This window comes from Ictidomys tridecemlineatus, chromosome 8 (assembly GCF_052094955.1).
Source record: "Ictidomys tridecemlineatus isolate mIctTri1 chromosome 8, mIctTri1.hap1, whole genome shotgun sequence".
NCBI classification, from domain to species: Eukaryota; Metazoa; Chordata; class Mammalia; order Rodentia; family Sciuridae; genus Ictidomys; species Ictidomys tridecemlineatus.
Genome location: NC_135484.1, coordinates 137406038 through 137420606, shown reverse-complemented (window position 1 = coordinate 137420606; position 14569 = coordinate 137406038).

The window sequence follows — 14569 nt, the reverse complement described above, 5'->3', positions numbered from 1 at the left end:
TCTTTCAGTCCAGTGGGATTTTTGTACAAATATTTCGAACTCACTGTTTTCTATGATGAGATTTAAACAACAGATTTTAACGCCCACATTTACATGACCAGAGTGATAAAAGTGCAAGAGGGGCATTTAGTCTGAAAGCAAACAAACAAGGGAGACACCTGCTGTGTCCATGTGCCCTTCCCCAATAAACATGAACATCTTCCACTTCCTCAGGACCTGGCAGGCTATAGGTGTTGTCCAAAAGGGACACCATTAGCCTGGATGCTACACAGCAATAGAGCATAACTTGCTTATTTTAGGAATTAAAATTAGTATAGAGTATGGCGAATTAGATTTTCTAAAGGGATATTCTAACACAATAAGCTGGGCTCCATAAATATTTTTTAAGTTTACTATAAAAATACCCTACTATGAGGATAAAAAGGCAAGCTATAGACTAGGAGAAAATGTTCATAAACCACATATCTTAAAAAAGGATTAGAGTCTGGAATTTATAAAGCACTGTCAGAACTTCTTTTTTAAAACCCACACAAGCCAATTAGAGAATGGTTCAAAGGCATGAAGAGGCAACACACTGAAGAGGATGCACAGGTGAGAAAAATGTGCCTGAAAAGAAATTTGACATCATGAGCCGTTACGGAGATCCAAATTAAAGCCACAAGGAGGTTTATCCACACACCTCTAGAAGGGCTCAAGTAAAATGGTGACAACAGGAAATACTGACAAGAGGGAGGAGAAATTGCATCACTCCTGCGTCACTTGTGGAAATGTAAGTGGACATCACCCTGACAGCAAAATCAGAACAAGATACATCAAGAAAAGAAAATGATAGACCAACATCCCTGATGAACCCAGACACAAAAATCCTTAACGAGATTCTAGTAACCTGCATTCAAAAACATGGTAAGGGGATTGTATGCCGTGCTCAAGTGGGTTTCATGCCAGGAATGCAAGGTTGGTTCAACATACACAAAGAAATAAATGGAACTCATCACATAAATAGAAATGAGGACAGAAATCACATCACCATCTCAATAAATGCAGGGAAAAATAATTTGACAAAAATCCATCACCCATTCATATTAAAAACTCTGAAGAAACCAGGAATAGAAGGAACTTACCTCAAGACCACATAAAGACTCTGTATGATAAATCAAAAATGGCATAGACACTCTAGAAAACAGCCCATCATTTTTTTTTTCTTTTAGAAATTTCCTCCAAACAAGGTGCAATTACCATGTGACCCAGAAGTTACTCCTGGGCATTTATTCAAGAGGATTAAAATCTTATATGAAAACTTGCATATTTGTAACAGTCTCCAAATGGAATAATCCAGATACTTTTAAATGAGTGAATGGTTAAATAAATGGTGAAACATCTGTATCATGGGATACTGAAAGAAAACAGACTATTAATGAAGCACACAACTATCTGGATGACCCTCCAGAGAATTATATTTAATGAAAAAGTCAATCCCCATCCCCACCCCCCACAAAAGCCCTCAATTAGTGCTGGGGATATAGCTCAATCTCAATTAGTAGAGTGCTTACCTCGCATGCACAAGGCCCTGGGTTCAATCCCCAGGCCCACACACACACAAAAAAAGCCAGTCCCCAAAGATGATCTACAACATGATTCCATTTATCTTAAATTTCTTGAAATGACAAAATCATAGAAATAGGGAAAAGATTAGGGCCAGGGGTGAAAGAAGAGCTGTGGATGGAAGGAAAGTGGGTATGCTTATAAAAGGGCAACACCAGGCATCTTTGTGGTGATAAAAATGATTGGCATCTGACCATGTCAATTTCATACCCTAATTGTGATATCGCACTGTCGTTTTGCAAGATGGCATCATTGGGAGAAACTGGGTGAAGAATACATGGAATGTCTCTGTAGTACTTCTCACTACTCCATGCAAAGGCATGATTTTTCTCAAAGAAAAACTTTGCTTTTGAAAACTAAATAAACAAAATGGTGCTCTGAAGTTAGAGCATGGATAATAAGCAAACTTGAGGGTTTGAATTGCCCAACAAAGGCAAATGTCAGCAGTTCATCAACAGAGCAAATGTTAAGTCCATGGCAAAATGGGAAATCTGGGAAGAGTTAGGCTTCTTGAATATCTCTAGGGTAAAGTACTCCCAGTTTAGGCAGTCAGGGTCCCTGCAGATTAAACCCAAGTAAACAGGATCTCATGTTAAAAAAAATTACCAACACATGAGGGAACAAGTCACCATAAAGCAGAAATAATAATACAGCCAATTCTAGATTTAGACCCCCAAGGACAGCAGAGATTTTCTGCTTTCCTGATAGAGTTCCACAGGAGTGATTAAACTCAATAAAAGATAAAAAATAAAAATAAGAGCATCAATGCAAAATGACCACGTGAACTAGTAACTGAAATAGAGTTTGTAGAAATGAAAATCTGTAACTGTTAAAGTTGAAAACATGAAGAGTTATGGTTCACATTCTACATTTTATAGAACCAGCAAAATTAAATAGGGAAAAGAAATAGAAAATATAAGGATTGGAAAGAAGAAGCAAAACTGTCATTGTTTACAGTCTACCTAGAAAACTCAAAAGTTTATTAGAATTAGAAAAATTTATCAGAATTAGAGAGTATTTAATAATGTGGCTGGAGCAATATGCAAAATACCCCCAAATCAAATGCACTTATGAACTAGTAATAAATAGAGTTATTTTCAAAAAAGTAACATTTACAATAGTAACAAAAACATGCTACCGAGGAATAATGGAATAAAAGTTCTATAGGACATTTTAAGAGAAAAATTTAAATTCTTCTTGGAAAGGAATAAAAGAGTGAAATAGATGGAGAGCTATATAATATGATGGATAGAATGCCCTGAGGCCAACTGGTTTGCAACTTCTTGTTCATCTTCTAACTCATGCTTGCTTTCTACTCCACTGAGAACAATATAGCAATGAAATATCAAAATGTCAGCAGTATTTAGTATTTTTTAATGGACTATATATAAAAACGGCTATGGGGTTTTAATTTTATGTACATTTTTTTTGTAATGGGGATTGAACCCAGGGGCACTTATCTACTGAGCAACACCCCAACCCTTTTTTGTATTTTATTTAGATACAGGGTCTCACTGAGTTGCTTAGTGCCTTGCTTTTGCTGAGGTTGGCTTTGAACCCAATCCTTCTGCCCCAGCCTCCTGAGCTGTTGGATTACAGGCATTTTTTTTTTTTTTTGATGCTAGAGATTGGACTCAGAGGTGGGCACTCGACCGCTGAGCCACATCCCAGCCCTATTTTGTATTTTATTTAGAGACAGGGTCTTGCTGAGTTGCTTAGCACCTCACTTTTGCTAAGGTTGGCTTTGAACTCGAGATACTCCTGCCTTAATCTCCCAAGCCATTGGGATTACAGGCATGTGCCACTGCATCCAATGCTCCCGGAGTGCCCAGAGTACCTGGCTTTTTTATGTATATTTTGAGCTCTGTTTTAGACCACGATGTTCACTTTTGCTATAGCATCATCTGCAGTTCTTCAGCATTGACTCCAGGCCTGGCTAAGTGTAGCTAGGTGGGAAGAAATCATTCTTCATGATTGCTAAGGGTAAGACTTGACCTCCCAGGCCTTCCTTCCATCCACAGGTGTCATGAGAGATGTGTGTGCTTGCACTTGGACTTCCTGCCTATTACGGTTTGGATATGACGGGTTGCCCCAAAGCTCATGTGCTGTAAACATAATATCGAACGGAGCAATGTTGAGAGGGGAAATGATTAGATGACGAGATTTGCATCTTCCTCAGTGGATTAATCCATTTGATGAATTAATGATTTGAATGGACTACTGGGTGGTAACCTCCTGTAAGCCTTTCTTGCTAGATATTTTGGTCACATGGACAAAAAGCTGACTAACAGAACTCCCCTACCACCATCGTGAAGGGGTAGCACAGAGCCATGAACGCATCCTCCATATTTCCTAGCCCTCATTGCCTTGCATGGCTGTTTCTAAAATCATCCCCAACTAATCTCGTTATGACCCTTATTTATGTTTTTGTCTGTTTTCAGGAGTGAGCTAGGTCACCTCTCATCTCCTGTTCTTGAATTTCACATATCTCAACCCATCCTCTTAGGACCCGCTCTCCCATACCTCCACTTCAGATGGACCCCAGCACACAGTAGAATTAAGCCCTCTCCTGGAAGTTAGGCTTGGCCGTGAGAACGCTCCTGGTCAATGAAAGGGGCAGAAGAGGCTTTACGGAAGAAGCCTTCCTTCTCTCCCCCCGGGTATCGTGATGGAAACATTCACGTGTTGGCCACCCTGTCAACCTGGGACCGTGAGTGCTCATCAGTGATGAATAGAGTGCTCCTGCTGACCCAGCTGGGCATGTATCTTCAACAAGACACGAAGGTCTATTATTTCAAGCTGCCTTGTCCATGTTTTGTTTCTCAATGCAGCGTTCTGTGGTTGCTTCCCTTTCTCTTACAATTTCTCTTTAGTTCCATATCATTTCCTCCAGTGCCCAAATCCCAACAAGTCTCTGTAAGTGTCAGAAATCTGAAACAGATATATGGGAATTCTCCTTGTAATTTTTTTTTTTGGATAAATCTCAAACGATTCTAAAATAAAAAAAGTCAATTAAAATTCATGCAAAGGTGATGCCAGCAACAACCAAGTGAACGACTCAGGAAGAAAAAGAAAAAAAAATCCTAAAATGGTGGGCATTTCCTGGTGTTTTAGTTGCCCTTGACTGACCCCTTACAAGTCTGATTAGGAAGAAGCACCTGGTTCCTGGTTTCCTTCCTTGAGATGGAAGGAGCAGAGTTACGTTTATCTGCGAGGTTCTGACCTGCCTTTAGACTGCTCCAGGGGCTGGTTTCTGTTTTGCCTGACTTGCAAGTTAGATGAGGAAAGGAAGCACAGCTTGGATCTCAGGCCAGGAGAGGCCAGGAAGGGACGAGGACACTGCTGGGCCACGGGCAAGCTTCAGGGGAAGTGCAGACCTGAACGTGCCTGAGCAAGAACACCTGGTGCTCCAACCAGAAACTGGAAATAAGATTATTTGGAAATTTAACATATTTAAAAGCAACCATGTTAGGGGAGGGGAGGGAGGATGAAAAAAATAATCTCAGGCAGATCGTGTGTTCAGAAAAAGTTGGAGAAGACCCTGGCCTTTATCATGAGCTGATCTCATGGCTCAGAACGTGCCTTGATAATTAGCTGAGGTCTTTCCTTTCAATCTGCAAAGAGTGGGAGAAGAGTCTGTTTTTCAACAAAAGATTTCAAGATGTTCAGAGAACCAGGGGAACATTATCCATACCTGGAATAAAATAAATCTCCAAAAATCATCTCTGAAGAAACACAGACACCGTCCTTACTAGATAGATCAAGGCTTTAAAGCATATATGAGATATGAAAATGAGGATATCAACAACATAGAAATTACTGGAAAAAAAGAAGAACCAAACACATTTTGGAGGTGAAATTACAACAAAAGAATTGAAAAAAAAAATTAGTAGGATTTTTTCAAGCATTGAAAAAAAATAGTAGACCTGAACAGAAAAAAAATCCTAAAATTTGAATATAGTTCATTTGAAAGGATCCAATATTAAAAGAAAAAATGAAGAAAAGTTAACAGAGTCTAAGACATTTATGGAACACCATCAAGCAGATCAACACATCATTGTAGGAGTCCCCAAAGGAAAACAGTAGGGAGAAAAGGGGCAGAGAGACCATCTGAAGAAATCACAGTGGGATACGTCCCAACTTTAAGGAAATCCAAGAAGCTCAATACACTTGGGATAGGATAAACACACTCTGAGCTCATTATAATCAAACTCTCAAAACTCAAACACAGAGAAAACAGGAAGAGAAAAGTGGTTCATCATGTAGAAAGGATCCTCACCAAGATTATCAGTGGATTGATCAGCAGAAATCCTATAAGCCAGAAGGCAGTGGGGTGAGATATTTAAAGGATCAAGAGAAAAAATGTCCACTGAGAAGCCTCTCTTGGGCAAAACTTCCTTCAAAATGAAGGAGATGCATTTCCAGGTAAAATACAAACTCAGGGAGTTCATGATCCCTAGACCTGCCCTCCAAGAAACGCTCAAGGGAGTCCTTCAAATTGAAATGAAAGTCTGCCGGACAGCAATTTGAAGCTATATGAAAAATTAAAGTTTTTCAGTAAAGACAACTACATAAAAAAGTATAAAATTTATAAACTTTAGTTTTCTTTATAACTCTATCTTTAATTTTCCACAGGATTTAAAAGACAAGTGCATAAAAATAATTATGAATCTCTGTTAATGATAGTCATGATCTATAAAGATGTAATTGGCCTCATCAATGATTTTAAAAAGCATGAAATGTTATGTTATTAAAGAGGAGTGGAGCTCTAGAGGAGCTATTGTACATGTTTGAAGTTTAGTTGGTACAAAATTTAAATGAATTATTATAACTTTAGATGTATTATAACTTTGTATGCAATTTCCTGGTAAAAAATAAAAGATGACTATTTATAGATTGCACACAAAAGAAGATGAGAAAGAAACCAAAGAATGTCACTCCAAGAATTTGTTAAACACAAGGAGAGAAGACAAAGGAAAAAAGCTATAATACACACAGAGAGAAAATATAATGCCAAAATTGGTAGGTCCTTCCCTACCAATGATTACTTTGAACTTAAATAAACTTATCTCATCATTCAAAAGCCAGAAGTTGTCAGAATGGATAAACACAGCAAAACAAGATCCAACTCCATATTGCCTACAAGAGATTCGCTCTGGAGCCAAGGACACACAAAAGTTGAAATTAAATGGATGGGAAGAAATTGCATATAACAGTAACCAAAATAGAGCAGAGGTGGCAACATTAATATGGGGCAAAAATGGTTTTAAGTTAAAAACCGTTATCACAAAAGATAAAAAGGACATTATATAATGATTGATAAATGGATCAATTTATGATGAAGACATAACAACTGTAAACGTGTAATTGACAATTAAGGAGCTGGGTTTGTGGCTCAGGAGTAGAGCACTCGCCTAGTACATGTGAGGCACTGGGTTGGATCCTCGGCACCACATAAAAATAAGTAGATAAAACAGAGGTATACAAAAAATTAAAACTGCAGAACATGAAACAACCACTAGCAGAATTGAAAGGATAAACAGACAGTTCTATAATAAACGTAGTAGACTTCACTAGCCTATTTTTAAGAATTTTTTTGCTTTGTTGGTACATTATAGTTGTATACAATAGTTGGGTTCATTCTGACATCATCATACATACATGGAATTTAATTTGCTCCATTTTTCTGCCCTCCTCCCTCCTCCTATTTCCCCTTTTCTACTCTATTGGTCTACCTTGTGTTCATGTATTTTTAATTGGTGCTTTATAAATATACATAAAGGCAGAATCCACTGTGGTATACTCACATACCCACATAGTATAATCTTGTCGGATTCATTCTGCATTTCCTCCCCTTTCCCATCCCTGTGCCTCCCCCTGAATCTCCTCCTGCTCCACTGATCTCTCCTCTAACTCTTTGATATCAGACACCCCTGTTTCCCCCTAACTTTGCTCTAGTTTCTGCATGTGAGAGAGAACATTGGACCCTTGATTTTCTGAGTCTGGCTTATTTCACTTAGCATGATGTTCTCCCCTTCCGTCCAGCAAATGTCTTAATTTCATTACTCTTTATGGTTGAGCAGAATTCCATGTGCATATGCACCAGGTTTTCTTTATTGATTCATCTATTGATAGGCATCCGAGCTGGTTCCATATCTTGGCTATTGTGAGTTGCACTGCTATACACCTTCATGGACAGAATATTCAGAATCAGACAGAAGACTGATTTTAAAAATAGAGGGCTTGAATGACACTATAGACCTTTGGACTAAACAAACAGAAACCTCCACAAACAAGAGCAGAATATGCATTTTTTTTCAAGCAAACATGGAATATTCTCCAGCCTAGGCCATATGTTAGGCCACAAAACAAGTCTTAAAAATTTTGATAAGATTGAAATCACAGAAAGTATCTTTCTAATCATCTAGTCACAGTGGAATGAAATAATAAATTAACAACAAAAGGAAAACTGAAAAAAACTCACAAAAATGAGGAAATTTCACAACACACTTTGAAATAGCAAACGGCACAAATAAAAAAAATCACAAGGTAAATTAGAAAATATCTTGAGACAAATGAAAATATAAAATACTAAAACTGGGTGCAGCAAAAGCAGAGTGAAGAGTGAATTTATGAATGCAAACACTTTAAAAATGGTGAAAGGTAATACAAACACCAATAGAATTAAGAGAAGAAAAAGTATATGTTCATCTCAATTGACCCAGAGAAAACATTGGACAAAATTCAATGCCCCTTCATTTTACACATACATATGAGGAATAGAAGGAAACTACTTCAACATCAAGGCCATCTGTTAAACCAGGAATAAAAAAAGAAATGACCTCAAGATAAAGACCCTATTTGCAAGACCCCAGGTCTCATCATGTTCAGTGGTGAAAGACCAAGAGCTTTTCCTTTGGAATCAGGAATGAGAAACAGATTCCTACTCTCACAACATCTGTTGAATATAATACTGGAAGTCTTAGCTAAAGCAATTAGGCAAGAAAAGAAAAGGAAAGGTATTCAATTGGGAAAGGAACAGTAAAATCATCTGTTTGCAGATGATACCATCATATGTGTAGAAAACTCTAACAACTTCACAATCACAACAAAAAACAGTTGAATTAATAAGTTAATTCAATAAAGTTGTGGGTACAAAATCAACACATAAATATTAGTTGTGTTTCTATATACTAACAATAAACCATATGAAAAAAATTAAGAAAACCATTCAACTTATAGTAGTGCTGAAAGAATAAAACAATAAGGAGTATTTGTAACCAAAGAGGTAAAGGATGAATGCCAATTCCTATAAAATGTTGCTTAGTAAGTTAAAGAAGTATTTAATACACACCTAGAAAGCTATCCTACGACTACAGATGAGAACACAATATTATTAAGATATCCATGCTACTCCAAATGATCTACTGTTGCAATGCAATCTCTATCAAAATGCCAACAATCTTTTTTTTTGCAAAAATAAAAACATCCATTCTAAAATTTATATGAAATCTTTCAGAACATCAAATAATCCAGATAATCTTGACAAAGCATTATAAATTTGGAGGTCTCACATTTCCTAAGGTCAAAACTTACAACAGAATACCTGTGACTGGATAATTTGTAAAGGAAAAAAAAATATCTTTCACAGTTCTGGAGGCTGGGATGTCCAAAGCATGAGACTAAATTATGGTGAGGACTTCCTTGTTGTGTCATAACAGAGGAGAAGACATCACGTGCTGAGAAAGCAAGTGTGCAAGTTCAGGTCTCTTTTCCTTTTCTGATAAAGCTAGTTCTATCATGACCTCACCTCACCCTAATTATCTTTTAAGATCCCACCTCTAAATACAGTCATCCCTGCATATCATGGATTCCACACCCGTGGATTTGATCAACTTAGTCTTGTCATCATCCCTATATAATACAGCAGAACAACTGTTTAGCTACCGTTTATATAATGTTAGGCATTATAAGTACTCTAGAGATGTTTAAAAATATACCAGAAGGTAGTGTGTAGAATGTGCAGATACTGTGCCATTTTACAAGAGGAACTGCAGCATGCATAGAATTTCATAACATGCAGAAGATCCTGGTATCAATCCTCTCTAATTCCAATGGTTAAGCACACCATCAATGTATGAATCTGGGGACTCGCTTTCCAACAGAGGCACTTTTGTGGAACACATTAAAATAATAATGACCTGATAGAGTAAAATGTTTCAATTTCTCCTGCCACAGTCACTCTGTAGGGAATGCATAGATGTCTCCTTCATAAGCACAGAGATGGATTGACTCCCAAGAGCACAGAATAGGTAAGACCACCCAGAAAACCCCTCCACCTCTACCATGTGGTGTGTGCAGCATTCCATTTTACTTTTCCCACACATGTATGCTGCACCTCCCTGAGGTATCATTACCAGTATATTGTTACCTAGGAGACTGGCTTCCTGACACACCCGCACAGACAATTAATGAGCAAAAGTATTTTTCAGTGTTACAAAGAACTGGCCACAGTTATGTACTAAAGGGATTAGAGTTGCTACTGGGTCACTTGGTTTTCGTCTCAACATGACTTCATGTGATTTCTTTTTTCTTTAACATGGTCAGGGATGCTATTTCTACACCTGAGTGTACCTCATTTTTACAGAGGAAAATGTTGTCCAAGTCCAATGAGCCCCTGGATACTTATTACTGTATTTTCAGATGAACTTAGTTTCCTATGTGTGTATAATACACGATAAACATATTGTAATTATCTTTTGAAGAAACAAAAATATCCAATTACATTGGCAGGTATCCAGAATTGGTGCCATCTGAATTGACCCATGATAGTTAATGGATCTGGCACATCTTGGGACACTTAATTGGCATATGTGGAGTCATCATGGTCCCAGAGATGATTATGGGCTTTGTTTTGATGTCTTTTAATCCCACATTTGTTTCAACTCCTCTCCCAGATCCACATATGTATCTTCTCTACATCTGTTCCGAGAGTATTTCTGTTTAGCAGAGAAACGTTATCGATAATCCCCACAGTTTTACTGTTTATCAAATAGCAAAATAGCTAGTCTATTGGCCAAAAATTGTTGGCATGATTTTTTTGTTTTGTAGTTTTTTTAAAGTGTATCTTATAGGAGCCAGTTTCCAATTTAAAAAAAAAAAATCTTTTTTGAGTTTGAGTCAGGCAAGAACTTGTGAACCCACATTACATGGTATTTGTACTGAGCTTTGAAATTTCCTAAGCATTTCCATTCCCATTTTCTCACTTAATTCAACAACACATACTGGGTGGTTATTGTTAATTTTGCTTAGAGGAAAAGCAACTGATATTCAACAATTCTGGGGAAAAAAAAGTTTTTTTCTCTTTCTCAAACTCTTGAAAATGTGATGGAACTTTCAAAATGCAGGAAATAAATTGTACCAGCACTTCTTCATACTGAAAGCACAGAACACTTCTGTTCACCAAAACGTGTGGGTGTTGGTTTTCCGCACCAAGAACTTCTCAGTTCTCTGTGGACACGGACTGGGTGTCTTCCGATTCAGTTTTAATTCTGACACGAACATGACCTTGGATGCAATTAGGCCAGTCTCCACAGTTCAAGGGCTCAGTCCCACAAGGCTGCTTTCCTGCTTCAGATGCCAATTATGTCTTTAGTTTGTCACCTTTACTTCTGACTGATTGGCTCTAAACCCGGGTTCTCACCAGCCCCTTGAGCTTGATAATTTGAAAGGACAACTTGGGAATTAAGAGAAACACTTATTTACTTAACTGTTGTTAAGGACATAGATAATAAAGGCAGAGGAAGAAATATGTAGGGCAAGGTAAATGGCAGAGGGTATAGAACATCCATCCATTCCTGTCCAGGAGCGTGGACCTTCCAGCATCTCCATGCATTCAACAACCCAGACACTCATCAACGCCCCCATAGGTCAGTGGTTACCATGGAGGCTTCATCACCGAGGCCACGTTAATTATTCACTTGATCTCCAGCTCCTCTCCCTCTCCTGGAGGATGGGGATTCCAAACTTGTAATCATGGCTTGGTTTTTTTTCTAGTGACCAATCACCTTCTTGGAGCCCACAAGGAATCACACAATTTTTAAGGCAAAAGATGCTCCCATCACCCAGGAAGTTCAGAGCAATTAGGAGTCCCGGTGCAGGAACCGTGGGCAGAGACAATACATATTTTTTATCACATCCCTCGGGGGGCACGGGAGAAGGGACTCTTTCTGTGGCTTGCGTACCTAGCTGGACTGCATTTGGAATCTGAGAGCTACTCAAGGATGGAACAATTCAGCTCTTCCTGGTCTGCTCTGTAATTTCTTAGCAACTTGATTTCCTCAAGAGTTTTAGCTTTTCAACTATCTGGCCTCAGTTGATTTCTTGTACAATCACAATTGAATACCTGTCTAGACAGTTTTCTTTTTTCTTTTTTTTTTTAACCTAAAGACTGAATTAACAGCCTCTGTGCTCCGCCCGTCTGCCTCTCTTTCAACTCAGTGGTGACTCCCTGGAGGTCACCTGATGCCCAGACTTGAGTGGGGGGAGACAAAAAACTTCAATTTGACTTTTGCTGTTGGGGAGTCTCCTGTTGTCCAGCAGAAATAACCTAAAGGAAGTCGCTTTAAAAAGACTGTCACTTTGAAGTCACTGCTTGTAATCGTATAACTTTGGGCTTACAGAAATAATTGATATTTTCTTCTCAGGTCTAAATGATTTATTCTCAGTGAATTTAAATTGCCAAACACAGATAATAGTTCAAGGTTATCCCGTTCATCTCTGACTATAGATAAGCTAGTTGGATAGCTGGAGTTAATTTCTCTCTTGTAGAACTTTGTTGAAGTTGTCAGAAGTTGCCAGCACATACAAGTATAATCTCTCCTACTCACATGACCTTGGATGCAATGTGATGCAACCTCACAGGTAGGGCTGGAACTGGGGTGATGTGAGTGAAGCACTCATCGAGGTAGAAACATTAAGAAGGCCGTGTCAGTCAGCTCTTTGTTGCTATAACAAAATACCTAAGAAAAACAATGTAGAAGAGGAAAGATTCATTTTGACCCACAGTTTGAGTTTTCAGTCCAGGGTTGTCTGACTCTACTCTTTTGGGGCTTGAGCTGAGGGAAGCTGCTCACCTCTTTACAGCTGGGGAGTAGAGAGACAGAGACAGAGACAGGAAGGGGCCAGGGACAAGATATAGTCCTCAAGAGCATGGACACAAAGACCCACTCACTTCAACAAGGTCCCACTTCTTACAATCCCCACCACCTCCTAATAGAACATCTAGCGATGAAGCCAACAGCGGATTCACCATTCCACTGACGAGGGTAGAGCCTCATGATCTAATTACTTCTCCCAAAGCATGACTGTTAACATTGCTACATGGGGGACCAAAACGTCAACACATGAGCCTTTGGAGAACATTCCAGATCCCAACCACACACGTGTGTACACATACACACACACACACCTTTAGTAATCAAGACGATATTTAATGTGACATTTTTAAAACATAAAAACGAATGCAAAAAGTTAGGATGAATAAAATATCAAAATTTTAGACGAAGACAGGATCAATAATTGTTGATTTTTTTCCTTTTGCCTCTGGCTCCAATTTGGTTTCACACAGCATTATTCCTAGCTGATGTTTTTATTAACTATTTAGCAAATTAAAAATAATAGATAGCATCAGCTTTCCAACTTATAATGCTGCCTTCTACTACACAGTTTTCAGGAAACTACATGTAGGACCCTACCCCTGGCACCAAATTGTGTATTAGGATTAGGTTCAGCTGAAAAGGACAGAAAATACAAAGTATCGGGGTCTTACACAAGACAACGGGTTCCCTTTTAGGTAAAAGTCGGCAAGTCAAGTTTGATGTTGTACTTCCGTGGTTCCCTGGGACCAGTTCTTCTTCTGTCCTAATTCTCATTTTTCATCAATGTGTGGCTTCCGCTATGTGGTTCACCAAAAGGGCTGAGTTAGCAGCAGCCATCACATGCACATTCCAGACATCAAGAAAGCAGAAAAGAAGAGGCAAAAGGTACCTTCACAATGTCTTTAGGGAAGACTCCTACAAATTGCCATAGAACACGTGCTCACATTCCATTTTGACAGAACTTTCTTGCTGCAAGGAAGGCAAGAAAAAGTACCCCCCCCCCGGGTGACTATGTGCTCAGCTAAAGAAAGGAAAGGGAAATTAGGATCAAAGAAAGGGAAATCAAATACTGGGGCAGCATCATGAAACTTGAAGAATTTGTCTGTATTCACTCTGTCTGCTTCGCAAGGTCTATTGTGGGAGAGATCTGCAACTCTTCTGGTCAGCAGTCACGGTCCCTCTCAAACCTTTCCTTGCTCTATGTCTTTGAACACAGTTTCTGTTAGTTACTGCTGATGAACATCTATAAAGATTAATGTTGGCCACATTATCGCATCTATGAAATGAGAAAAAATATTTTGAAATAGGAACTAATGTTTCTTTTTCCTCCTTATGCAACCTTCACCCAGTGGACTGGCTACTCATTTTTACTTCAGAGAAAGGACAAGTGAGTAGAATGCAAAAGTTGAGAATGAAATTCTTGCCTTTTGAATTTCAAAGTCTCACAGCTCGTGATCTACTCGGAAGATGACATCAACAGGCAGGGCCTGATGACCTCTAATAGTTCCTTTCCCCCAGTGTGGACACATTTTCTTAGATTGGGAAAGGAAAAAAAAAAGTCATAGAGGAATCAGGGGAGTTAGATGCGGCTGTGAGTACCCGAGACGAGTCCAAGAGAAGCAGTTGGAGAGCTAGAGATAGAATTGCTCAGATAAGTTTAGGGTCTAGGAATAGGGAGTGCTTATGTCCCTGACTCTGGGGAAGAGCCCGGAAGACTGCAAAATGCCTGCCATAAGGTGTCTGAGATGAAGGAACGTCTGCACATCATGTCCAGTGCATTAGCCAGAGAAGCAGAATCATCGGGATAT